Genomic DNA, 25,617 nt, shown 5'->3' with positions numbered 1-25,617 from the left:
TTTCTGTAGCCAGAGGCTTTGTCTAGGGAATGAGTTGGGCATCCTGCTTGGTATAAGGAAAATTAATTTCAGAGTGAAGATAAGGTAAATATCAGATATAATGGAGAGTAGAAATTTAAGTATATGTTAATTAATGAATTATTGTCCCCAATAATTAGGCAACTAATGTATTTGTTTTTTTAATTTTAAAAATTGCACTTCAGAAAACAATATAAAAATTGGAGTAATTTGGAGGAAAATATTTGATTATTTAAAGGATGTAAAGCACTTACTAGAGATTGATATATAAAATAACTATAGAATTCTTTCTTTGTGGGGGGAGAGGGTGGAGGCCATACCCAACAGTGCTAAGGGCTTACTCCTGGCTCTGTGCCCAGGGTTTACTCCTGGCAGGATCAGATGACCTTACTTGAAGCTGGGGATCAAGCTCAGGTCAGCCACATGCAAGGCAAGTGCTCTACCCCAGTAACTACTGAATTCTTAATATAGCAAGCAAATATAGCTTTAAAATTTAAGGATTACTGTGAAAAGAATTAAAATATAGCTTTGAAACTAGCAGAGAAGAAAATATAGAGATGAAAGAGGGTGTTGTCAATCTGATAGAAGTCAGAGAAGAGGACATATAAAAAGGGAGAAAAAGCAATAAACAATACACATTTTTAAAAAATGAGCTCAGAGTCTCAGAACATGGCTTAGTGAGTGTATGAGTTCAAAGCCCTATGCTGCCTGCAATCCTAATAGTCCCCCACACTCTAAGCTCTACTTCAAAGGGGAAAATATTATGGCACACATAACAACAAAATACCAGTAACAAGTAAAGATAATCAATTTACCGATTAAGGACAAAGGTGATCATATTTAGTAAAAACTGGAGAAACTGAAAATAAATCTGCACAGAAATAAAGTTGTTCAGAATATCTTGCAACTCTGAACCAAATGTTAAAAACACTGTTAGAGATATTAATATTGTATGAGAAAAAGGTACATTTTGGAATGAGGTGGAACACTATTTGGTGGTAAAATAGAAAAATCTATGAAGAAGAGACAGCAACAGGAGCCAGGACAACTGAAAACAGAACATAATAATGTAAAACAAAAGCAAACTGAAGCATAAGAGAAATTTATCAATGCATGATGCTAATAAATTTTAGCATACCCATATCAGAAACTATATGAAATTAAGAACAGGAAAATGATAGATAAATATATATTCTTGTTAAATATGAATAAATTTTAGTGAAATTGTAGATTCTAAGACAACACATTTTAAGATCTCAATAAATCTCTACAGTTTTGCTTATTTGCCTATTCAATATTTAATGTGATTAGATTCCTACAGAATGTGATTTTCTTTTACATAAATCTCAAATATATGATATTTTTCAAGGGTTCATGCTGCAGCATATATGAGTGCTCTATTCTTTTTATTGCCAAATAACGTTCATCTGGGGGAAATGTAGAGAGTTGATAAGCATTTTGGTAATTTTTTACTTTGTGACTTATGAATAATTCTGAGACTGACATTCATTTACAAGTGTTGTTGGCATACATTACAGTTTTCTTAACTATATTCATGAGAGTAAAATTTCTGAGTCTTATAGTAACTCTTTGATCACTGAGGAACTACCAAATTATTGCCCAAGATGATTGCATCATTTTCATCAGACAGCAAAGTATGAGGGTTAAATTTTTCCAATCCCTGTCTTCTGTCTTTTGAGTATAGATTTCCTAGTAGATGTGAAGGAAGTTCTTATTACAGTTTTATGTTTCCCTGATGACTAGTAATATTGAACATCTTTTCATGTACTTTTAAGTTATTTGTGCATCTTATTTGGAGAAATATCCATTTAAATTTTCTGCCAATTTTTAATGAGATCACTTGCCTTTTATTATTCTGCTGTTAATTTATTTACATGTTCTAATAAAATCTCTTATCAGATACATTTATGTGGAAAATATTTTGCAGTCTAGATTCAGTTTACTTTCTTGATGACAAAAACTAGTTTTTAATTTTATCTTAAAAACAATTTATCTGTTCTTTTGTTGCTTGTTTGTCAAAAGCCTATTTCCCTACAATAAAAGACAATCATTTCTATAATTTCCTTCATACATGAATTTTAAAATATTAAAATTATTATTATTTTATAAGCTTTCTGTATACAAAATCATAAGCAAAATAAATAGCATTTGTATATGTTGGTTAGAACAGGTAGAAAAGTAGGTAAGTATGTAGGTAGTCTAACAAAGTAACAACAAAATATAGGAATAAATATAAAATCATCTCTGGAGAAAATGTAATACAGCATTACAATATTTAAACTCCAAAATTTTTAAATAACAAATAAATAAATATTTAGGCAATACATGTGAATTAAATTATTTTGTGTCAAAAATGTTTAAATATTTTTAATAGTTTTACATTTTAAAAATGTTTAATAGTTTAAACTATTAAACTATATATTAAATGACATATTAAATATTAAACTATGAAATTACATACTAAACTACATACCTCATATTAAACTACAAACTCTATGCAATTTTAGCAAATGTATCACGTATATTGGGGTAGAAAACTTGATAAGTTAATTAAACTCATATAATAGCAAAGAACAAAAATAATTTTAGGGCATTAGATATTTTATTAGTGAAAATACATATTGGTATCATCATTATTAAAAGATTGCAGCATAAGGCGAAAAGTAAGATAGTACTAAAATCATACAGAAATGAAGTCTTCCTCTCCACCTGGATTGGGGAAGATAATAACCATCAACAGTCTCTTTGTGGAACCAAAGACGTAGTACAGTGGGCAAGGTGTTTGCTTTGCATATGGTTTACCCAGACTGCACATGGTCCCTTGAGCCCTGCTATGAGTGATCCCTAAGCACAGAGCCAGGGGTAAGCCCTGAACACTTTTGGCGTTGCCCCAAAACAATATGCAAGAATAGCTTCTTTGTGGGGCCGGAGCGATAGCACAGCGGGTAGGGCGTTTGCCTTGCACGCGGCCGACCCGGGTTCGATCCCCGGCATCCCATATGGTCCCCCAAGCACTGCCAGGAGTAATTCCTGAGTGCAAAGTCAGGAGTAACCCCTGAGCATCTCTGGGTGTGACCCAAAAAGCAAAAAAAAAAAAAAAAAGAATAGCTTCTTTGTGTCTTTCCTACAAATGTTTGATTGCCATAAATATATACACATATGTATATATATGCATAGATATGCATGTATGCTTACACAGAGTATTTTATATCTACTATAATACTCCATATATACAGTAATATGTATGTGCATATATAAGTATGATTTTTATTAGGTGATATCAACATATGTGTATTAATTTATTTGTATTTAACTGTTTTATGCTATTTATAGAGGTATGGTGTAATTTAACAAACTATTATTGGAAAGACACCAAAGTTCTCTGACACTTCTGTTATAGGTCTGCTTCAATAAATATCTCTATTTGTGTCTTTGGGCTGGAGCGATAGCACAGCAGTAGGGCATTTGCTTTGCATGAGGCCGACCCGGGTTCTATTCCTACGCCCCTCTCTGAGAGCCCGGCAAGCTACCGAGAGTATCTCGCCCACACGGCAGAGCCTGGCAAGCTCCCCATGGCATATTTGATATACCAAAAACAGTAACAAGTCTCACAATGGAGACGTTACTGGTGCCCGCTCGAGCAAATCAATGAGCAATGGAATGACAGTGACAGTGACACTGATACGTGTCTTTAGTGATGTTCAAAAATATTGGTTGTATATACTTTCAGAAGTTAAATTACTGGATAAAAATAAAGATGATATTTATTTTGATCATGTCACATTACTCTGTAAAGTAATTTACCAATTATAATCTTGTCAAAATGGAATGCTTCCACTTTCTTTTACCTTCTTGCATGAGTGTTTCACTGTTAAGATGACTGTTCTCCTGTTTTTGCCTTCTCCTATACTTTTGTTGAAACATCTGGTCACTCACAATTCTGGCCAGGACTTGCTCCTCTTTGTGGGAAATATTCCTTCCCACATTTATAATTCCATCTAAAATGCTTTTATCTGAAAATGAGAATCATATTTTGATTATAAATACAAATCTTTCTGTTGATAATTCAGTTCTCCTACATAGCAGTAAAATACCACTTACAATGAGTTTAATTTAAAATCTATTAGCAAAAAACCATGTTTGCTGACAGCTACCATTTTCTTGAAAAGAAGATAACCTCATTTAATTACTTGGAAAAATGGTTATTCACACACATTCTAATTAAAATTTTGATAGCAGTTCACTGACAACTCACCCAAGGAGAACAGATCCAATATTTGCAATAATTATCCAACGATTGAAAAAATCAAAATCTGTTTTTGAGTCAATACATTAAGGGAAATTAAATAAATACTTGGAATTATATATATATATATATACATATATATACTTTTTTCTGTGCCCTAATTAGCTTGAATGAAAGAAATACTAAACAATGACAGGTAACAAGAGGGACAAAGGTAAAACAAACACCAAATGAGCCTGAATTTAAATTTGAATCCCAGTTCTGATATATCCTAACTTTTGTCTTGAGGTATAATTAGTAAATTTATAGTAGTAAATGAAGGAGTAGATGTACTTAGTAATAGGAATAGGATTAATAGTACTAATACTATTAATACTACAGTATTAGCAGCACTGTAGCAATGTCATCCTGTTGTTCATCAATTTGCTTGAGTGGGCACCAGTAACATCTCCATTGTGAGACTTGTTGTCACTATTTTTAGCATATCGAGCAGTAGTAATAAACATTTTTTTCCTCTAAGACTACTGTGATAAAGCAATAATGTGTGGATTTAGTTCAGAGTTAACCCTCAATAAGGCATAATAATAATTACTAAGAAGAATAACAAAGGAAGAAATAAGAAACTACTAAAAGGTACAAAGATAGTTCAGGGATCTGAAGCATATACACTGCACACACAGGGCTCTGAGTTCAAGTCCCAATACATGGCCCTCTGAGCTCTGCTGGCTATAGTTTGGTTGGCCCTTAAGAGCTGCCAAGGGCCTGGCATTGACCCATCTCTCCTGGTCTGAGCATGCATTGGGAACCCACCCCCCAAAGAAAAATATGCACAAAGACATTTTCTCTGATAACAATTTCTCTGGTAACAATTAGAATTGTCATGGGCAAAACCGTACAAATCATCTCAGCCACTCTGGAGTCACTGGACTGCAATATAGCTGAAGCTGGGACACCTGTTTGGCCTTAAGTAAAAAGCAAAATTGTACCTTCATCGCTTGTAATCCAGCTTCCCGTCTGAATTCTCCTTTGTGTGCACAATTGTGCCTTCCGAGATGAGATCTTACCTGCTCCATTACTTAATTCATCAACACTGAATAACATCTGGAGGCTGAGATTTGTCCCACACGCCTTCCTTTCCAGCTAAGCCTGAAGCTAGGACTTTCCCAATTCGTCCTAGCCAGAAGACAAGGGATCATCACACCATCATCAATTCAGGCAGAAAGGCCAGAGAGAGCTACTTTCCTCAGGAGAAAGATGTAGTAGATCACTTGCCCCCCACACAGCCCGCCTGGGTTCGGTCTTCAGCACTATATACTGTTCTCCTAACACTGCTGGGAGTGATCCCATAGTGCAGAGCTAAGAGTAAGCCTCAAGTTCCACTGGCTGTGCTCCTGTGCCAAAAACAGAAGCCCTAGAAGAGGGGCCGGAGTGATAGTACAACAAGGAGGGCGTTTGCCTTGCACAAAACCCACCCGGGTTCGATCCCCGACATCCCATATGGTCCCCCAAGCACACCAGGAGTAATTCCTGAGTGCAGAGTCAGGAGTAACCCATAAGCATCACTGGGTGTGACCAAAAAAGCAAAAATAAACAAACAAAACAAGCAAACAAACAAAACTCAGAAGAAAGCAATGAGAATGGTAGGAAGAGAAGCCTTCACGGTACTGGGTACTGACAAAGGCAGTAGATAGGGTAAGGCCCCATGGCAATGAACTCTTGGGAAGTAATAAAATCAATATCCCCTGTCACTGTCATCCCGTTGCTTATTGATTTGTTCAAGCGGGCACCAGTAACGTCTCTCATTGAGAGACTTATTGTTACTGTTTTTGGCATATCCAGTACGCACGGGTAGCTTGCCAGGCTCTGCCGCGCGGGCTCGATACTCTCAGCAGCTTGCCGGGCTCTCCGAGAGGGGCGGAGGAATCGAACTTAGGTTGACCGCGTGAAAGGCGAACACCCAACCGCTGTGCTATCGCTCCAAAAACCAACATCAGGGACACACAGCTAAGACCTGATAAGACCTTCGTCTGGCACCAGCACAGACCCAGGGAAGGCTGGACTTCCCTAGAGAGAAGCTGCAGCAGGAACAAGGCCAGGAGAGAAATACCAGACCATCACCTACTCCCAACTCTACCCCTTGGCAGCCACCCTAGTGGGTGTCTTACCTAGAGAGCAGGTTCCACATGGGGCAGCTTGGGAGAAACCCTGTAAATGCCAACTTGAACTATTTCTGAGATAACACTTTGTTTTTAAGAGATAGTGTGATTGCACACACATAACATAGAATAACAAATGTGAGATGGGCAACAAATTAGTGGTCACCAACAATTGGGTTTTGGGTTAGTGTTTGCATTGCAAATACAAATGTGAAAATTATTCAGTCTAAATAACACATAGATGCAAATACAGAATCTAAGTCTCACCAAGTTATATGGGAATTAGAACACTTTCAATGGTCTCTTGCCTGATATAATTATGGTCTCAGTGCAAATTCTGTGCTATTGGAATATTCAGAATGAACATATTGTCAATCATCTTTCTAAATCAAATAACTCCTTCTGTCTTTCTAATCATCTAATTGTTGTTCAATTAGGTCCAATCAGCAGAAAGTTGCTATTCTTAGTCATTTTCTTCGATTAATTGAACTTTATCAAAATGGTGGTAAACTTTTCTCTGCACGAAGAATATTTAACACTATTTGTCTCCTTCTAAGTGCATTATTTCAAAACTTCTAAGGAAAATTTTGACATGCAGGATAAATACATGCTATTCCAAAAAGATAATTAATGCACAAGTCAAATTTTAAAATCACTTAATGAAATAGTGATATTAGATATATTTTGTCTTTTGTTTTAAAATTCCTTGATATTTAGAAAAGATTGATTTCTCTGTATTATTTTAAAATAGGTTGTTATTGCTAGTGGATCCCAAAGACAAGCAAAACATTATTAATTTATAGAGCAGTTAGGCAACACATAAATTTTAGAACTTGCAAGATACTTTGAACACTTCTTACTTAAAAGCCTAAATGAGGATATTTGATCATTTCCTTAAAAAAGATATATTCAGAGTCACACACCTTATAATTATTTAACTTTCAAAAATGTTTGCCAATTGCCATAAATATCATGTTTCTGAATAGGCCGGGTACAGAATCAGGAGATTTTAATGAGAAGCTTGAAGTGTTACTGAAGGAAAGCTCATGGCTCAGTGGGATGGGGGACAAAGAAACAGCCTGGAATGGGAGATGATGGCAGGCGTCTCCTGCGAGGCCTTCTGGGCTCTCCCTACTTGCCAAGATATGGGATGATGCAGTGTCAGCGAGAAGCCGCTTTCCTTGGAGGGAGAGGAGTGCCTAAAATTCCAAGTTGTAAAAGTGGCATAGGGCTATTGATACTCTGGTGGTGAGTGTGATGCACTAATATCGCACACCTAAAGCATAAATATTAACACAACTATTAAATATGTTATCTTAGTCATAATCATTTAAAAACTATATAAAAATGTTGTACTCTGGGCTTTGAATATCTTTGAGGTGATTCTGGATTTGAATGCTGTTTTTGTCTAGTTTGAGAGCATTTTAAATTATTATATTTTTCTGTTTTGTTTTTGGGGTCACACCCTGCAATGCACAGGGGTTCCTCCTGGCTCTGCACTCAGGAATTACTCCTGGCGGTGTTCAGGGGACCATATGGGATGCTGGGAATCGAACCCGGGTTGGCCACATGCAAGGCAAATGCCCTCCCTGCTGTGCTATCGCTCCAGCCCCATTTTAAATTATTATACTATACTGATTCAAATTTTATACTATGCCAATTTCATTTTTGTTTACCTGTTCTTAATAAAATATTTAAAAGAAAAATCCAAGTCTCCAACTCACAAATGTCTAATGTAGAAGACACAAGAAGAGTCTCTAAATGCTCTCTGGAGGCTAAACTCAGAGAGGTTCTCCTAAATTTATAAAGCTGTCTCCAGAAATATTTTGCAAGAATACAAGAATTTTGTGCCTCTAGAGAACAATTCTATTTTGGGGCAGAGGTGTAGGGGGAAGGACAAGGACATTAGTCAGCAGGGCACAGGTTTAAGGGAAATGACCATTCCAGTGATGAACTCTACTGGAACTCAAACATGATTATTGAGTCTGAACATCAGACCAGGTGTGCACACCAGGTAGTTGGGAAATCTAGAAAAGCAGAACTGAGTGAGGAAGAGAATGTTTGTATGCTGGTACACAGAATTTCCTAAAGTAGGCCAGGTAAAATATTCCAGTTTTTTTTTTTTAATGTTAGCAGCTCCTGTTTTTAGTGGATTACCATTGGATATATAGGGCTGGAGCGATAGCACCTCGCATAGGGTGTTTGCCTTGCATGCAGCCAACCTGGGTTCGATTCTTCCATTCCTCTTGGAGAGCCCGGCAAGCTACTGAGACTATCCTGCCCGCACGGCAGAACCTGGCAAGCTCCCCGTGGCGTATATTATATGCCAAAAATAGTAACAAGTCTCATAATGGAGACATTACTGGTGCCTGCTCGAGCAAATTGATGAACAATGGGAAGACAGTGCTACAGTGCTACTATTGGATAACATTGGGGTGTCCTTGCTCTTCCTTCAGGGAGCTTAAGTTTTACTGAGCCACTCCCACAACAGTGCCCCTGAGGCACACCCAATTCCATCAATAACTAATAATCCTGTATTGCTTTTCTCTTTCCTTTATGTCATTTCCATTGTTTATTTAGCAATGTCCTTTTTGTATAGCATCAACACGGGAAGACAGTTGATGCTATGCTATGTAATATGGGAATTAACTGACTCCTAAATAATATTTACTCCATCCATATTTAACTTGACTTAAGCCTCAGCTGCCCTCAGTTCCTAGCACTCCAAGAGCAGGGTCCTGACGAGGGACTGATGGACCCAAGGCAAGCTGTGAGTTACCCTGGCATGGAAATGGGCCAGGACAAGCATCATAATACTTAACTAGAAGTTAAGAGGATGGTCATGGACAAACTCTGTCATAACCAAATAGAAGTAACTGAATAAGGACCCTACTGGGTTAGGAAAGACTGAACTGATCTGAAGACTGTGGTCTGGGATATATAGCGAGATGTCCCCAGGAAGAGCCAACCTGTAAGCTTTATATGTCTCTTACTGTGTCCATACAAAACAGTATGAGGGAGGAGCAAGGAGAACCCAATGTTAACCAACAGATTACAAACCAGCTGACTTCATGGCTGGTAAAAATATATATATACTTAACATATAAATTATTAATCTTACAATTTAGATCAATTAAAGGAGCATTTGAAAAATGTAGAAAATCTTAAGAAAATAAATGTACTCATAGTTTTTCAATGTAAAGATAAGACAAATATCATTAAAATTTATAATATATCATTTTAGAATATTAATATTCTCAAGCACAAAATCACGCACATTATTATTGCTCAATTAGTAATTTCTTTACTAATATTTTTTTAACTCCCATATTACATAGCATAGCATCAACTGTCTTCCTGTGTTGATGCTATACAAAAAGGACATAACTAATTGAGAAAAAAAAAGTTTATAACTCATCAAATGATTATTTGTTTACTTGGTTTCTCATCTATCAAGAGGGCAGATGCAATGTCTTACATTCATATTCTTTTTATCTCTCATAAAACCTAGATCAAGAAGGCAACATTAGTTATATGTATACCTCCACAATATCTTTTGCAAATATTGTCTAATTTTCTTGTGGCAATTGTACCAAGTTATAAACCCACAGCAATTATCAGGGGCTCATTTCCCTTAGTTCTTAATAAAAGTGCATATTTTCACATCTTTAAAATCTTTGCCATTATGATGTGACTAACTCATCTCTCATGCTGTATATTCCTAAGCTATTAAACTTGAATAATTTTCACATGAATCATTTGTACTTACTAAACAAACACTATGCCCTCAAAGGTTTTGCCTCCTATCTGCCTTCACTATTATTTAATGCCACTTTTAAGACTGAGCCAATAGTATCATTTGTCCCACTGTCAGCATTTAAGTGTCACCCTAAAAATAATGATACTTTTTGTGCCTGCCGTAGAGGAGGTTGTGGGATTGCTGGTGGAGGGGTTACTCTGTACCTTGGTTGTGGGAAATATACCCTGATGGAGGATAGGTGTTGAAACATTGTATGACTGAAACCGATTATGAAAGCTTTTTTTTTTTCTTTTTGGGTCACACCCAGCGATGCTCAGGGGTTACTCCTGGCTTTGCACTCAGGAATTACTCCTGGCGGTGCTTGGGGGACCATATGGGATGCCGGGGATCGAACCCGGGTCGGCCACGTGCAAGGCAAACGCCTTACCCGCTGTGCTATCGCTCCGGCCCCTGATTATGAAAGCTTTGTAACTGTGTATCTCATGGTGATTCAATAAAAAAATTAAATGAAAATAATGACACTTTTCAGACAGTACTATCTCTTTTTGTTCACTTTAATGCAACATTCCTGCTGGCTCTTGTGTATATTAGGTATTTAGTTTGTGCATTACACAAAGTAATCCTTTTCTCTTGCTGGAATACACAGTAATGGAGTTTAAGGCAATATCCCAGCTAGAATAATCATGGGTATGAATTCAAATTCCTGACTTCTCTGTTGACTTAGTGACCGGAAATCAACCCTTGGAGTGGGGGAGGGGGTGAGCTGAACAGCAGGCAAGTTGCTCGCCCTGTAGGTGGCCAACAAGGGTTCAATCATCAGCATCCCATATAGTCCCTGGAACACTGCCAGGAGTGATCCCTGAATGCAGAGCCAGGAGTAAGTCCTGAGCACCGCCAGGTATAGCCCCAAAACAAAAACAAACAAAAACACCAACCACCAACCCTTATGAGATTCTAGTTCCTCATTTAGGAGAAATAAAACCAGTATCTTGCATTGTTGCTACAGATGTCAAATAATATAAGTATGCAAGAACACTATATAAGTATAGGTTATTTTTACTCTTGATATGCCTTTCTTTGAGGATACGCATTACATCCATCACATATTTTGAGACAAATTGGCAAAGATAGTTTCCTTGTCAAGGCTAAAAGTAAGACCCAAGACAGCCTTGCTCGTGCCCAAGAGAGCTGCATGGCTACTGAAGTTTGCACTTTCTCAAATAGTTAATAAAACTAAATAAGACTCTACCTCACTGACACCTTAATGTCATTCTCACTTGTAATCCAATCTGCTCACCTTGTCTTCCTGAGGAAGTGGAAATTTGTACTGCAAAGGGAGGCAGATTCCGCTTCCTCTCGGGGGTTATTTGAACTTGAGGAGCAATTTGACTGATATGGAAAAAAACAAAACATCCTAGAGCTGAGCAGACTGCTAGGAAGGAATACTGAATGAGCTAAAGCAACTGAGACTTTGGTTTATCCTATTTAAAAACTGAAGAGAAGGCTGAGGAGGGAGAAAGTACTTTTTCCCCCCTTCCTGGCTTTGAACTGAGTCTGCTGCAGGCAACACAGGTGCCCCACCTACTGCACTATCTATCACTCTGGCCCGGAGACAATAATCTTTCTTAAAGCCTATTGAGAGAGAGCCATAGCAGAGTTGGTAGGGCGGTTTCCTCGCAAAGGGGTGACTAGGTTTGACCCCTGGCACCCCATGTGGTCCCCTGAGTCCTCCAGAGGTGATCCCTAAGCATAGAGCCGGGAGTAAGACCTGAGCACAACTGAGTGTGACCCAGAAACAAAAACCAAAAACAACCCCTCCAAAAGGGTCCCTAGAGAAGTGGCACTCAGTGGTACCAGGTAATGGGGTCAATCCCTGGGACCTTCCCTGCCCATCAGAAAAAAACAGGGGCTAGAAATAGTCCAGCGAGCGTTTGTCTTCCACACCCTGACTCAGGTTCGATCCTCAGCATCCCACAGGGTCCCCTGAGCACTGCAGCTTTGCTTGCTGAGTACAAAGTCAGTAGTAAAACCTGAGCACTGCCCTTGTGACCCCCTCTCCCCCCAAAAAAAGAAACAGACACAGAAAATTACTCTTGTATCCAATTGTCTCCTACACGATTTCTACAGTTCAGAAAACAGACAAGTGCTGCCTGTTGCTCCATTTGGATCCCGGGCACCTCATCTAAGGCTACACGAGGCCTGAGCATGGCCAGGAGTGAGCACAGCGCTAGGAGTAAGCCCTGAGCGGTGCTGCGCGTGATCCACTAATCAATAAGGGAAAACAAAATGCTTGAAAGCAAATGATGTTAATTTCAGATTTAATTTAAGATTATTAAGCATATGTCTTAAAAATAGAATATTCTGAAGTTATTTTGTTAGGGTTGGCAGATCTCTGCCCAGGGGAGGCTCGGAGAGACAAAAGAACAAAACCAAGACAACTCTTTCTGCAAATGCATGGGGTTTATTTAAGCCAATATAGCTATATTGGGACCTTCAATTGTGCCTCAATAGCGTGGCATAACTGAAGGCCCCGACCTCCAAAAAGCAGGCTGTATGTATACCCTTTTGGGGGAGAAATGAAAATCTCACATATCAAAGGGAATCACATAGGTCACTTAATTTGCATATCTAAACATTTGTTGACAAATGAAAATCTCACATATCAAAGGGAATCACATCTATATATCAAAGGGGATCACACATATTGGGGGAAAATTACATGTATTGAATCAAAGGAGAATCATACATATCAAAGAAAATCACAGGTATTGGATCAATAGGAAAACCATAGGAAACCATAGGAAAACCATACAAAAGGGAAAACCACACCTATTTCACTTAATATGCTAATTTCAACATTTGTTGACCATTCCGAGCAAATGTTTGTTTACAGTTCCTCAGGGCAGTTTGTTGGCCCATTTGGTGACAGAGTCCTGCCCAGCGGAAGGTCCTGAAGACATCTTTCAAAGCAGTCAAGTCCAATACAAAGGGCAACTTCAGCGGTTAACCCTTAACCTGCCCTTCAGTTCTTGACTCTTAACTTGCCCTCCTCTTCAATTTCTTCTATTCAAGTGCAGAGGGTGAGGGTAGAAATCTTTCAACACCGGAGAAAAAGAATCTAGACTACTGTAGACTATTGTCAGGAAGGAATACCTACTTGGCCTGTCCAAATAATAGTCTTCACACTCTTGACAACATTTACCTGCATCCTGTATCACTGTATCACTGTCATCCCCTTGCTCATCAATTTGCTCGGCGGGTACCAGAAACGTCTCCATCGTGAGACTTGTTGAGCCCAGCAAGCTACTGAGAGTGTCTCGCCCACACAGCAGAGCCTGGCAAGCTAGCCGCATATTCAATAAGCCAGTAACAGTGCCTGCATCCTAACCTAACAATTTTCTCTCCAACCAAAAGTCAACATTTGCATGACATTGGGGGGGGCGGGGCGGTTCTTGATGACAAGAGTTAAGAAACCCTCAGTCTTGACTGGGCCCTTTCTTTGTTTGTTATGCTGATGTAGGCAGGCAGATAGGAAAGGCCCCGCTCAGGGCAATGGCAGTCAATTTCCTGGGTTATAGCCCTGAAGTTGCAAACGCCAACCTTACAGAAAACAGGAATTAAGGCGTGATAAGACCCTCACCTATCAGCAACAGACCCAGAGAAGCTCCAGCAGGAACAAAAGGCCCGGAAAGGAATTTCAAAGAGCAACACCACTCCTAACCCTACCTCTCTTGGTAACCTCCTGAGCAACAGACTGTTACCTAGATAGAAGCCCCGTGGGGCAGCTAGGAGAAACCCTACAAAAGCCACTTTGAACAAAGGAAGGGACTCTGCTGCCAGAGCCCACATGCTGCTTGCGCCCACATAGCCAAGCACATGTGTCACCTGCATCTCTCTTCTTGAGATGGGGATTTTCATGCTTTCATGTCTAATGCTGGGATGTGTGTAGGGGGCTCTCTCTGCCCTTGGAGAAGCCTGGGTTCTCTCTTGAGCATGTTATTCTCCACTCTTTCCCTCTTTCTCTTCCTCCACCCCTTCAAAACCTCCAAATAAAATGTTTCACTTCACTGCTTGTCTACTCCTGAAATTATTTTCTGCGAGACGAGACAAGAACCCAGTAACACTGGGTTCCGGGTGGCAGAGGCAGATCGGGAGAAAGTGCCCTTCTTTCTCCTCCTGGCTTCACAGAAGCCACCCTTGCCCCCTGCCCCAACCCCGACATCAATGCTCCCTTTTGTTGGGGGATAAAAACATGGCTAAAAAAAATATTTCCTACCTTTAAGAACTTAAGACCTAAGGGAAATAATGCATTTATGTAAACTGTTAGGGGCGGCAGATCTCTGCCCCGGGGAGGCTCGGAGAGACAAAAGAACACAACCAAGACAACTCTTTCTGCAAATGCATGGGGTTTATTTTAGCCAATAAAGCTATATTGGGACCTTCAACCTTGCCTCAATAGCGTGGCATAGCCGAAGGCCCCAGACTCAAAAAGTGAGCTGTTTTTATACCCTTCTGGGGGAAAAGGGAAAATCACACATATTGCAGCATCAAAGGGAAATCACACCTATAGATCAAAGGGGATCACAGATAGGTCTCTTCATTTGCTTATCCCAACATTTGTTGACTGTTAACTGTTTCCCTGCAAATGTTTGCATACATTTCCTAGGGCAGTTTGTTGATCCATTTGGTGACAGTTTCCTGCCCAGTGGGAGGTCTGGAAAACATCTTTCAAAGCAGCTAAACAGTTACAAAGGCAAATTTAATCCTTAACCTGCCCTCCTCTTCACTAAATAAGTAGCACTGCACTGCACTGTCTTTGTTGTTCATCGATTTGCTGAGTGGGCCCCAGTAATGTGTTTATTGTGAGACTTGTCCATATGCCAAAAAGCATATGCAAATAGTTCACTGTCACTGTCACTGTTATCCCGCTGCTCATGGATTTGCTTAAGTGGGATAAATAGGTAGGGCAAAAAATTAAATGGTATGTACAGATAAAGAGGTAAAGATTAATATTTTGGAAGTTAAGAGACTAGGAAACTTAGACTGTTTAAGTTTGACCCTCACCCCCGCCCCTGCCCAACATGTGTTAACATACTTAAAATTAGTTCTCTCTGGTTTCCAGCTTCCGTATTGGTAACTTTTACCCATAGATGCAATTTTTTTTCCATCCATCCTTTCACTTTAATCTCTGACCTAAAAACTTACATATCCTTAAATTAAGGCTTGATTCAAATATTAGTTACCTTATATAACTTTCCTAATTTTCTAAGGGAGTTACTTCTAAAATATCCCGGAGCATTAAAAATTCTATACATCTCATTTCACCTAGCATGATACTCTCCATGTCTATCCATTTATAAGCAATTTTTTTCTTTTTCTTTTATTTTTCTTTCGTTTATTTATTTTTAATTAGTGAATCACCGTGAGGGTACAGTTACAGATTTATACATTTTTGTGCTCACGTTTCCCTCATACAAAGTTCGAGAACCCATCCCTTCACCAGTGCCCATTCTCCACCACCAGTAAACCCAGCATCCCTCCTACCCTCCCCAATCCCATCTCCCCACATCCCGCCCCGCCACTGTGGCAAGGAATTCCCTTTTGTTCTCTCTCTCTAATTAGGTGTTGTGGTTCCCAATAAAGGTGTTGAGTGGCCACTGTATTCAGTCTCTAGCCCACATTCAACCTGCATCACCCTTCCCCCTCATGGCCTCTGACCACATTATACTTGGTGATCCCTTCTCTGAGTTGCCCTCTCCCCAGAATGTGAGGCCAGCCTCCAAGCCATGGAGTCAGCCTCCTGTACTTATTTCTACTATTCTTGGGTGTTAGCCTCCTACTCTGTTATTCTATATTCCAGATGAGTGCAATCTTTCTATGTCTGTCTCTCTTTTTCTGACTCATTTCACTTAGCATGATACTCTCCATGCCGATCCACTTATATGCAAAATTCATGACCTCTTTTTTTCTAACAGCTGCATAGTATTCCATTGTATAGATGTACCAAAGTTTCTTCAACCAGTCATCTGTTCTAGGGCATTCGGGTTTTTTCCAGATTCTGGCTATTGTAAACAGTGCTAGAAATCAAGCTCCCATTTGACCCAGCAATACCACTGCTGGGAATATATCCCAGAGAAGCAAAAAAGTATAGTCGAAATGACATCTGCACTTACATGTTCATTTATAAGCAAATTTTATGACTTCATGAAATCTTTTAACAGCTGCATAGTATGGGGAATATTGTCTGCCATGGAGAAAGGGAGGGGGGTTATACCAGGGATATTGGTGGTGGGGAATGTGCGCTGGTGGAGGGATGGTTGTTTGATCATTGTGTGATTGTAACCCAAACGTGAAAGCTTGTAACTATCTCACAGTGATTCAATAAAAATAATAAAAAATATTTTATACACATGGTATTTTATATGTAAAGCCTGATTTTGAAATTATTTGTGTATCTTTAGATGTTTTGCTCCTACCTATGATTCTGAGAACATATTCTCTCTGCACTTAGTCCAACATGTATAAATCATTTGAGACTCCCAAATATTTCATTCACCTATTTTCTTGCCTTTGTCTCTATTGTTCTTTCCTTCTGGAATGCCTTTCTTTCTCCGTAATTTCTCAGTACTGTTTCCTCTAACAAACTTGAGAGTAGATTACCCTACATTGTCAGATGGGGTCTGACAGGAAGAGATTATAGAAGCCCCTGAAACCAAGTGGCAGATTTCCTCTTAGCATTGTCACAAGACGTGAAATAAAGAATAGGAGATTTTGTTCATAGATAAATCCAGAAGTCTCTCAGATTTTAAATAAGGACAAAACAGGGTTGTCATTAGTGGGAATAACCAGGCACTGTTCTCACAGGACCAATCCAGACACCTGCCCCAGTAAGTAAACTGAAGAGAGATCCAAATGTTTTGACACTGAGGACCAACTATCACTGTTCTCTGAAGAAAATCCTCAGCTCAAGTCAAAATTTAACAACTTAGAGTACATCAAAAGAACAACTTCTTAATAAACACTCAACTCCCTTTACCAATGTTCCTGTTTCATTTTTGTCTTGTTTTGTTCTGTTTTTAAGAAAATCTGTTACCTGGTAGTGTGAACTGTACAATTTTAATAAATCAAACTGATTGGATGCCATCATTAAAGACCTCAAATTATTCCCTGGAAACTAAGCTAGAAGTCACTGCTGGAAGTTAGGAGCCTGAGTATGCGCTATAGGTTAATTATCTCTTCTAGTTGTCATCGCTATGGGCTTGAGAGACTTAGACATGACATCCACTCTCTTACCTGTGCTGGTATTGAAAGAATAGAATAGGTGTCTGAAGAGTATATACTTCAAGACTCTTGATGGTGCACTGGTCTGTCACCGATGCTTTGCAGCAAGTCCCTGCTTGCTGGTGTTTCCCGCTCTGTCCTTTTGTCTTTCCTTGATTCTCAAATCCTACACTCAGGGGTAAAACCTGCTTTTCTTCCTGCAGTAAACTCAGATTCAGTCCCTCTGGGAACAAGTACAAGGTCAAAGAGAAGTTACCTGGCCTGTGTGCTCCCTTTAAAAGTAACTACTCCCATCCTTCAGCCATTTCCATCACCTATCTGACTGGCCAGTCCTCAAGTTGGCCATTTAAGATTTAAATAAGCAACTGAATTAAATAGATTGCCTGGTGCTCCTCCTCCCCCACCCCTCCCTCCACTGTAACAAAAGCAATATGGTCTGGAGTGTTTCCAAAGATAGAAATTTGTGCATTTGCATGTACCCTATGGTATGGAGTTGTTAAAAGAGCATGTGCCAGGAAGCTAGCTGAGGATACATCCAGACTCTTTCCCCTAACTTCCTAAGGCATCTCATGTTTATTTATTCGTCCTATAAAATTCCAGCTCTTGACATGAACATTCTTTACTAGATCGAAAGTATTTTTTGTTAAATTGGAGAGCATTGTCTAATGTTTTTGTAGCTTCGCTTACCTACAACATTTCCCAGTTTCACAAGTCTTTGCTGAATAAATAAACTTTGAGTATATTGCTCATGGTATACTTTGCAAGTGATATTAGTAACTTTAATTCTCCCATGTCACTTATTAAACAAGAAATGCAGGGCCTCCAGCTGCTTCCCAGACGCTACACTTGCAAGCAGTTGGTCCTTCAGAGCCAGATTTTCTTCCCAGTCATTGCAGGTGTCTTGTGAGACAATATTGAGCTCAACCCAGGCATGCCATCTTGTCCCCCAGCCGCTTCCCAGACACCCTGTCAGGTGCACAAGCAAGCAACCTGCAGGTGTGTGGATGAGGTGACCCATGACTCTACCCTCCTATGCATCTTGGAAGATTACTTCGCCAAACCCCCCGGCTCTGCAAGTTGCCTTTCTACTACCACCTTCCACAACCCCGACTAGACCCTCTTCTACACCACCTTCTAAGCCACCCTTTACACCTACCTCACAAAATCATAGCCCTGCAAGAAAACCAAGGGGGCTCCTGAAAATTCCCAGCCTACCCCAAGGACTGTCCCCCTAAAATTGTCACACCCACGTCTACTGCCATGTCTTTTCCACATTGAGTCCTACTGCCTCCCAACCAGCATCCTCTGGTAGTTTTGCCCTTGGCTACCAGACACAAGAGTTGGCAGACACTGGCTGGCTGGAACGAGCACCTTTGCCTGCAAATCAGAGGTCTCACCCCTCCATCATTGACTTTTGACTCTAGTCAGAAGTCCCACCCAATATTGCCTTTCTTTCTGCCACTGTGTACTGACCTTTTGCCCCACCCACACACATTCTCCCCATAACTGGGGCCTTGGGTTCTGAGGGAAAATACCTTCATGGGTGAGCATCAGCCAGATAAGAAACTCAAGTTAAAACAATCCTGGGGATGGGGAATACTGGAGAATTTTCTTTTTCCAGACTTACAATATACTGTAAGCTAATAAGATAGATTCTCAGGCCAATGGAAAGCTTAATGATAAATCCTCGAATAAATGTTCATCTAATCTTTGACACAGAAACTGAGGATGGAGTGAAGCAGTAAAAGCAAATGATGTTAAGAAAACTGATCAGTCACATAAATAACTTAACCTAGACCCATTACACACCACGCACAAATCAACTCAAAGTGAATTAAAGATCTTGATATATAATCTAAATCCATAAATTATATTGAGAACATAGGCAGAACCCTTCAGGACATTGAATCTAGAGACATTTTCAATGATTCAATGCCAAAGGCCACACAAACAAAATCAACGACAAACAAATGAGACTGCAGCTAGTTAAAAAGCAATAGAAACAATGACCATAATAAAAAGACAGATATCTCTTATCTGACAAAAGTTCATTATCCAAGTTAAGGAAAGCAGCTGCAAAGTTTAACAAGGAAAAGAATAACAACAAAAAAATGAGGAAAAGATGTCAACAAAAATTTCTTCAAAGAAGGTATACAAATGGCTAATAAGAATGTGGAAAGTGCTCCTTCTCATCAGGAAAATGCAAATCAAAACAACAAAGAGATTTGACCTCACACCTCACACAATTAGTCTACAGAAGGTACAAAAGGGAGCTTGACACAGCAGGGATGTGGCAGTGGAAGGAAGGCTCAGGGAGTGGCTATAAAACAATGGTGGAGAGATGCAGCTGCTCTGGTGGACAGGGCAAGGTGAGCACTTTACAAGAAACCCTAATATTAGCAGCATTGTAAAACATGGTGACTAAATTTTTTTAATTTAATTTAGCTTAATTTAATTTTTAATTTTTTTTTATAGTCCAGGAGTCTATTTTTAAATGATCACCTCTCCTGCATGAATTCCTAGGGAATAGGCTCCAGCAGCTCAGGTTCCTTTCCGTTGGTTCTTACAAAGTCTGTTTCTCTGGGTGGAGCAGGCTGGCGCTTCAGCTGAGCCCAAGTCCCTTTCTCTTTAGCTTCCTTCTTTTTTTTGATCACTTTCCTTCACCCATTTCAGGAAGCTGTCTTGACTCTTAGAGTGCTTAATATGCTCCATGCGGACATTAATTCTCTTGGCAAGAACCTTGCCCTCAACTTGTTTAACGACAAGGCCAACAGCATGCTGGCCTCTTCCAGTTTTGCCATGATGACATTTGTGGACTGTGCCCATTCCCTTTATGTCTACGACATCACTTTTCTTGTATATACACATGTATGTGGCCAAAGGAACAACTCCATGTTCTCCAAATGGTCTAGAGAACATGTAGCGAGTGCCTCTCCGCTTTCCCTTTGTGTTGGTCATTATTTCAATTTACTGGGCGCTGGTGCTTCCCTTTTTTTTTTTAATTTTAAAGACAAATATCAGTTCTCTGTTTATGTTGCCTTAGGGCATTTGTAATTTCCTCACTGTGATTTTTTTATATCCCACATATCATAGAGCGAGATCATTCTGTATCTCCTAACTCACTTCACAGCTTCATATTCTCCAGTTCCACCCACACAGGAGCAACTTGCATCACTTATCCAAATAGTATTCCATTGTGCATATGTATCATAGTTTCTTTACCCAGTCACCTGTTCTAAGACATGGGTTGTTTCCTGATTTTTACTATTGTGATCAGAGCTTCAATAAACATAAGTGTGTAAACGTCTTTTCAAAATCAAGTTTCTATACCCTTGGGGTAGATGCCACAAAGTGTAGTTGCTGGGTCATATGGAAGTTTATATTGAAGCTCAATTCCTAGTTTTTGGGAAAATATCCATATTGCTTTTTAAAATAGTTGAACCAGTCAACATTCCCATTAGTCACGGATGAAGGTTCTCTTTCCCCATATCCCCAACCAGCTTGGTTTTCGTTTCCTCTTCCATCTGCCCCATGGCCTGGGCCACCCCAGGTGGCCAAGTGGCCCAGGACTACCCCAGAACCTAGGCGCCAATGGAAAGAGCCATCAGGGCTCTCCCCTGGGTACACTTGGAGATTTTTTTTAACCTTTTTTAAAAAAATTTTTTATTAGTGAATCACAGTGGGGTACAGTTACATACTTATAAACTTTCGTGCTTGCGTTTCAGTCATACAATGGTCGAGTGCCTATCCCTCCACCAGTGCCCATTCTCCACCACCAATGGTCCCAGATCCCTCCCAGCACCCCCACTTCCCCTCCCCCCACCTGCACCCCGCCTCTGTGGCAGGGCATTCACTTTTGTTCTCTCTTTCCTTTTGGGTGTTGTAGTTTGCTCTAGAGGCACTGAGGGCCATTGTGTTCAATCTATAGTCTACATTCAGCTCGCATCTCCCAACTGAGCTGGTCCTGCAAATATCCTTTACTTGATGCTCCCTTCTCTATCTCAGCTGCCTTTTCCTCCAGCATGTGAGGCCAGCTTCCAAGCCATGAAATAGACCTCCTGGTCCTTATCTCTACTAACCTCTACTATTCTTGGTGCACAGGACCCTCCCAGACCCATCTGGCCCCAAAGAGCTGTCCCACCAGATGGCACAGCACCCCTGCAGCCCCTCAGGACCCCAGTTAGTTTCTGGCCCCAGGCCTCCCTAGGAGATTTTTTTACACCTGCCAACACCGGCTGCTTTTGTTCTTTGTGAAGTGAGATGATAGGGTTGTTTTCATTCACATGTGGTCTTCCATAGAGAGACTACAATGGAAGGGGAGGTGGGATGGGGAGGAGAATAGGATGTGTGCAGGAGGGTGCAAGATGACACTGTGACAATGGTGGAAACTAACACACTGGTGGAGGGTGTGGTGTTAGGATGTATTATGCATTAAGTCCTGCCGTAAAACCATATTGGAGATGTTACTGCTGCCAGCTCAAGCAAATCAATGACAATGGGACAACAGTGCTATGACAGTGCTATCGTGCCTATAATAAAATAAATGTTAAACAAAAAAAAAGAAAAAAGAAATGTGGAACCCTTAAAAAGAGAAAAAAAATGACCTAGCCTTTATTATGAAGAATCTAGAAAATTAAAAATAAATTATTCCCTCCAAATAGCAAAGCTCACTAAAGTTTTGTTTTGTTTTGTTTTAATTTTTTAATGAATTGCCATGATGTACAGTAACAGACTTACAAACTTTTGTAATTATGTTTCAGTCATAAAATGATCAAGTACCCATCCCTCCACTAGTGCACATTTTCCACCACCAGTGTTCCCTCCTGTCACCCCCACCCCATCCCCCCACCTGCCTCTGTGGCAAGCACATTTCCTTTTACTCTCTTCTTTCCTTTTGGGTGTCATGTTTTGCAATGCAGGAGGTAAGTGGCCAACATGTTTGGTCTATAGTCTACTTTCAGCACACATCTCCCATCCTGAGCGGGCCCTTCAAGCATCATTCACTTAGTGGTCCCTTCTCTATCCCAGCTGCCTTTTCCCCAAGCATGTGAGGCCAGCTTCCAAGACATGGAGTGATCCTCCTGGTCCTTATCTCTATTATCTTTGGGTGTTAGTCTCCCATTCTGTTACTTTTTTTTTTTTAATTTTTTTTTATAATTTATTTATTTTTAATTAGAGAATCACCGTGAGGGTACAGTTACAGATTTATACACTTTTGTGCTTATACTTCCCTCATACAAAGTTTGGGAACCCATCCCTTCACCAGTGCCCATTCTCCACCACCCGTAAACCCGGCGTCCCTCCCACCCTCCCCACTCCCATCTCCCCCCCACCCCACCCTGCCACTGTGGCAGGGCATTCCCTTCTGTTCTCTCTCTCTAATTAGCTGTTGTGGTTTGCAATAAAGGTGTTGAGTGGCCGCTGTGCTCAGTCTCTAGCCCTCATTCAGCCCGCAACTCCCTTCCCCCACATGGCCTTCAACTACAATGTAGTTGGTGATCGCTTCTCTGAGTTGCCCTTTCCCCGGAACGTGAGGCCAGCCGCGAAGCCATGGGGTCAACCTCCTGGTACTTATTTCTACGGTTCTTGGGTATTAGTCTCCCACTCTGATATTCTATATACCATAGATGAGTGCAGTCTTTCTATGTCTGTCTCTCTCTTTCTGACTCATTTCACTCAGCATGAAACTTTTCATGCCCATCCACTTAACTACAAAATTCTTGACTTCCTTTTTTCTAACAGCTGCATAGTATTCCATTGTATAGATGTACCAAAGTTTCCTCAACCAGTCATCCGTTTTGGGGCATTCGGGTTTTTTCCAGATTCTGGCTATTGTAAACAGTGCTGCGATGAACATACATGTGCAGATGTTGTTTCGATTGTACTTTTTTGCCTCTCTGGGATATATTCCCAGCAGTGGTATTGCTGGGTCAAATGGGAGCTCAACCTCTAGTTTTCTGAGAGTCGTCCATACTGTTTTCCAAAAGGGCTGAACTAGCCGGCATTCCCACCAGCAGTGTAGAAGGGTCCCTTTCTCCCCACATCCTCTCCAACAGCGGTTGCTTTTGTTCTTTTGGATGTGTGCTAGTCTCTGTGGTGTGAGGTGGTATCTCATGGTTGTTTTGATCTGCATCTCTCTGATGATTAGTGATGCAGAGCACTTTTTCATGTGCCTTTTGGCCATTCGTATTTCTTCCTTGGTAAAGTTTCTGTTCATTTCTTCGCCCCATTTTTTGATGGGGTTGGATGTTTTCTTCTTGTAGAGTTCAACCAGTGCTTTATATACCATTGATATCAACCCCTTATCTGATGGGTATTGTGTAAATATCCTTTCCCATTCTGTGGATAGTCTTTGGATTCTGGTCACTGTATCTCTTGCGGTGCAGAAGCTTTTTAGTTTAATGTAGTCCCATTTGTTTATCTCTGTTTTTACTAGATTGCTTAGTTCCGTGTCACCTTTGAAGATACCTTTATCTTCAATATCGTGGAGGGTTTCGCCGACCTTGTCTTCAATGTACCTTATGGTTTGTGGTCTAATGTTGAGGTCTTTAATCCATTTTGATCTGACTTTTGTGCATGGTGTCAGGTCAAGGTCTAAACCCATTTTTTTGCATGTGGTTGTCCAGTTGTGCCAGCACCATTTGTTAAAGAGGCTTTCCTTGCTCCACTTCACATCTCTTGCTCCCTTATCAAAGATTAGATGATCATACATTTGGGGTTGTGTGTAGGGATATTCCACCCTGTTCCATTGGTCTACGGCTCTGCCTTTGTTCCAGTACCATGCTGTTTTAATTGTTACTGCTTTGTAGTAAAGATTGAGGTTGGGGAGGGTGATGCCTCCCATCATCTTTTTCCCAAGAATTGTTTTAGCTATCCTTGGACGTTTGTTATTCCATATGAATTTTAGGATTGCTTGATCCATTTCTTTGAAGAATGTTATGGGTATACTTATAGGGATCGCATTGAATCTGTATAATGCTTTAGGGAGTATTGCCATTTTGACAACATTGATTCTCCCTATCCACGAGCAGGGTATATGTTTCCATTTCCTCATGTCCTCTTTGATTTCATGGAGTAGCGTTTTGTAGTTTTCTTTGTAAAGGTCTTTTACTTCCTTGGTTAAGCTGATTCTGAGGTACTTGATTTTCTGGGGCACGATTGTGAATGGGATTGCTTTTTTCATGTCCCTTTCCTCTGCCTCATTGTTTGCATATATGAAGGCCATGGATTTTTGGGTATTGATTTTGTAGCCTGCAACTTTACTGTATAAGTCTATTGTTTCTAAGAGTTTCTTAGTAGAGGTTTTAGGCTTCTCTAGATATAGTATCATGTCGTCTGCAAATAGTGAGAGTTTGATTTCTTCCCTTCCTATCTGGATGCCCTTAATCTCTTTTTCTTGTCCCGGCGGCCGCGTGGGAACCAGGGGCGCACTCAGGAGGCGTGGCTGGGAGTCTCCTGATTACCTGGGAGAAGGCCGGGTTGGAGGGAGCTGGGCGGACAGGAAAGCCGGGGCGCTGGGACGCGGGAAGTGGCGGCGGCAAGGGTCCCCTCTGTTACTTTATATTCCAGAAATAAGTGCAGTCATTTTATGTCTGTCCCTCTCTCTCTGACTCATTTCACTTAGCATGATTATATGCAAACTTCATGATTTCATCTTTTCTAACATCAGCTCACTAAAGTTTAATACATTCCTTGTATCAGAAAGCATGACATTGTATACAAAATTATCAAATTTTAATGCTAGGTAAGTTCTAGGTTAAAGACCAAGCAGGAAGATATTTTCATTTCAATGTGTGATTTATAATTTATAAGGAAAATTGCACTATTAAAAAACATCTCTAAGAATTATCTGCCTAAGGAAGGTGGTTACAATGTATAAATAAAAGTGAGCAGAGAAATTAGTCTACATTCAAATACTTCCCAAGACTGCCTCAGTCATTTTCAAATTGGATTGGTTTTCTGTCAAATAAAATGAAAGTGTGTTCATAAAAAGAATGACCTGCTTATCTGATATTGTTGTTAAATTTAACTACTTTAACAAAAGAAATAGTGTGCATAGAATTCTGTGGTGCTAAATAAATTAGCTAAAGTTCAATCTACTCATTTATTTGTTCAACAATTGTTGAAAATTGGGG

The 25,617-nt window shown here is 40.1% G+C and overlaps 1 pseudogene; it reads right to left on the bottom strand.

Annotated features, from left to right (window-relative positions):
* Positions 1 to 19,980: 19,980 nt before the first annotated feature.
* On the bottom strand, positions 19,981 to 20,440 carry LOC129402336 (60S ribosomal protein L21-like; annotated as a pseudogene).
* Positions 20,441 to 25,617: the final 5,177 nt, after the last annotated feature.

The sequence above is a fragment of the Sorex araneus genome, chromosome 1, assembly GCF_027595985.1.
Source record: "Sorex araneus isolate mSorAra2 chromosome 1, mSorAra2.pri, whole genome shotgun sequence".
In the NCBI taxonomy this organism is placed as follows: Eukaryota; Metazoa; Chordata; class Mammalia; order Eulipotyphla; family Soricidae; genus Sorex; species Sorex araneus.
Note: the sequence above shows the minus strand (reverse complement) of the source record. Positions and strands in the feature narration are given on the sequence as shown.